The following is a 3,409-nucleotide window of genomic DNA, read 5'->3' on the forward strand; positions in this document are numbered from 1 at the left end:
GTACTTTATGCAACGTCCTCCTTGATGAACTTCTTTCTTTCTAGCCCATCTGCAACTGAACCCCTACTGTGCCAAACTCTCTCACTCTCATCTCACCAGACTACAAGTAAATAGGTGTTGAGGGAACAAATAAATGACATTATACAAAAATATATAGAGTTGTAATATTTTCTAGTTCCTGGTTGTATCTTAGGAAGATAATAAATTCAGAGAAATCACCATCTTACCCCAAGCCACAGCTATTTTGAATTTTTAATAATTTAGAATAGATTATTTATCCTAAGACTTGGTTCCTCTTCTCAAATATCCCATTCCTGTCTGTGGTACCACAATTCTTCCAGTCTTTTAGGTAAAAGTCTTGGCCTCATCTTTGGATACAGGGTTCAAAAACAGATCTCTCATTTATCCCATCATAATGTGTCTCATTTACACATTCTTCTTCAATGCTATTGGGGCCACTACCATCCAGGATCTCATTGCTTCCTACCATGATCACCATGACAGATTTCTAGCTGGTCTCGCTTTATTGTTTCCAGTATATCTCATACAGAGCTATTGAAAAAATCTTTTTTCATCATGCCACACTCTTGCCTAAGGAAATTCAACAGCTATCTAGCTACATCAGGTGAAAACTCTTCAGTTTAATTTTGAGTTTTCTATTGTCTGCTCTCCTTTTACCAACATGATACTACCTTATTTCCTGTTACTCTCACACTTGTAACTGCCAATACTGTTACACCAATTTCCTCCTCGCTCTTCCTGGATCACACCAGGCACATTCCCGTCTCCATACCTTTCTTCATACTGTTTCCTCTTCTTAGAAGGTCCTCCCATCACCTCTTTCTGTATTTAAACCCTCTCTTGCTTAATAACCCACCCTAGAAGACTATACTTTCAGGGATCATTTCTATAGTTTGTTACTAGAGAAGTTTCTCTGAACATGTAGAGTACCTGGAACCATGAGGAGGAGGTACAGTATCCCTTCCTGAGCATGAAGCCGACTTTGGAAGCTGTCTTTGCAGCTGCCCTTTGTCATTGATGATCATTCTTCTTCTCTTTTGGAGGAGTTAGAGGGAAGGGATACTGTCTGAATGTAAATTTATAAAAAAAATAAAGAAAAAAAACCCCACCCTCGTCCCACCTCTTCAGTGATGCCTTTTTCAATTCCTGTAACCTTGAGCACATAAGTTATCTGACACTACAGATAGCTCCCAAAGTACCTGGCATTAGCACTGGGCATAAAGAACCCGAATAAGTATGTTCCCAAGCTGATGGGTATATAAATTCACAAGAACAAAATTCATTATATTTAATGAACATGAACTCAATCTCTTTCACTGTCTCCTCATTCTCTGCCTACTTCATAAATATTAGTATACTACTACCTACCTCATTTAAGGTTGTTGTGAGAATTAAATGAACAAGTCCATATAAAGCACTTAGGATAGGGGAGCCTGAGTGGCTCAGTCTGTTAAGCGTCTGCCTTTGGCTCAGGTCATGATCCTAGGGTCTTGGGATTGAGCCCCGCATCGGGCTCCCTGCTCGGCGGGAAGCCTGCTTCTCCCTCTCCCACTCCCTCTGCCTGTGTTCCCTCTCTTTCTGTGTCTCTCTCTGTCATATAAATAAATAAAATCTTAAAAAAAAAAAGAAATGAGTCTGTGGAGAGTCAGGGACTAGAATAGGAAGAGTATTGTAGGTCGTGTTATGCCAAGGTGCCAAGGTATTTGGATTTTATTCTGAAGCTGTGAGAAGCCACTGAAGGACTAAGCAGAGTAGTCATGGTCAAGTTTTCACTTTAGAAAATTTAATCTTGGGGCCCCTGGGTGGCTCTGTTGTTGGGCATCTGCCTTCGGCTCAGGTCATGATCCCAGAGTCCTGGGATCGAGCCCCGCATTGGGCTCCCTGCTCGGCGGGAGGCCTGCTTCTCCCTCTCCCACTGCCTGCTTGTATTCCCTCTCTTGCTGTGTCTCTGTCAAATAAATAAATAAAATCTTAAAAAAAAAAGAAAATTTAATCTTGTGGCCATGTGAAAGCTGCATTGGTAGAGGAGACAAAACTGGAAGCATGAAGACCAGTTAAGTAGCTACTAGAATAATTCAGGTAAAAAATCTCAGAGCTTAAATCTACACAATGGTAATGATGATAGGGAGATGGGAGCAGATTAAAAAAAATATTTTAAAAACATTTTTAAGCATTTAAAAATTTTTATTATCAAAGTATAGAAGATGGAGGAAGATTTGAGAGACATTCAGGATCAAGTCAAGACATGGAAAGGGTGAATTCTCTTCTCCAGACTTGAGAACCATTCACTGAACAAGGAATTTGGGAGGACAAGATTTGAGATTTGTGGGGGATGGGGAAGACGATAAAATCACTTTTGTAGGGACACCTGGGTGGCTCAGTCGGTTAAGCATCTGCCTCCAGCTCAGGTCATGATCCCAGGGTCCTGGGAACAAGTCCCGCATTGGGCTCCTTGCTACATGGGAAGCTTGCTTCTCCCTCTGCCTGCCTCTCTCTCTCTGACAAATAAATAAATAAAATCTTTTTAAAAAATCACTTTTGTATACATTGAATTTGAGAGCCTGTGGGATATCAAAATAGAGATGTATACTAGATACTTGGATATATGGGTTTAAAATTTATGAGAGTTGGAATTTGTCAGTTCATAGCTGTTAGTTGAAGCCTTGGAAATTGATACAGTCATTTGATGAGAATTTGGATAATGAGACCAGAAGAGGACTGAGGATAAGACCTAGAAGAACACAGACATTTAAGGGGGAGGTGAGGCAGAGGAAATGGAAAGATAAAAGAAGGATTGGTCAGTAAAGTAGGAGAAAGGCTAGGGAAGCACAATATCCATCACCACCCAGTCTTTCAGGGCAGTGCTTCTCAGTATCTTATGTCCTACCAATCATCATAAAAGAACCTGGGTATAGGGGCGCCTGGGTGGCTCAGTCGGTTAAGCGTCTGCCTTCAGCTCAGGTCCTGATCTCAGGGTCCTGGGATCGAGCCCCAACCCCAGTCAGGCTCTCTGCTTAGTGCAATGTCTGCTTCTCCCTCTCCCTCTGTGCTCTCCCTCCCTTCCTCTTCCCTCTCTCTCTCAAATGAAAAATAAAAGAACCTGGTATGTAAGAAGCAGGGACCTCTCTTTGAAAGATAAGTATATGTTTACAGCATTCTGTTACCGTTTCATTTTTAGGTTAAGGATATTTATTCATTTCTTTTACTTTTCAAATTGTGAAATATACATAGAGAACATTCATACAGTGTTTATTTACAGTTTAACAAATAATTATAAAATGAATGCCCATAAAAATAATAAAATAAAATGAATGCCCGTATAACCACTACTCAGAGCCCAAATAAAATATTACTAACACTCCAGAAGCTCACTGTATGCTCGCCCCTC

At 40.6% G+C, this 3,409-nt stretch overlaps 1 non-coding gene across 1 annotated transcript; it reads left to right on the forward strand.

The window, feature by feature from the left end:
* The first annotated feature begins 882 nt into the window (after positions 1-882).
* LOC113931701 lies at positions 883-1,094 on the forward strand. The gene has a single exon (XR_003522841.1). It is a non-coding gene; the product is annotated as a small nucleolar RNA U3 (small nucleolar RNA).
* The last annotated feature ends 2,315 nt before the right edge of the window (positions 1,095-3,409 follow it).

This window comes from Zalophus californianus, chromosome X, assembly GCF_009762305.2.
Source record: "Zalophus californianus isolate mZalCal1 chromosome X, mZalCal1.pri.v2, whole genome shotgun sequence".
Lineage (NCBI taxonomy): Eukaryota > Metazoa > Chordata > Mammalia > Carnivora > Otariidae > Zalophus > Zalophus californianus.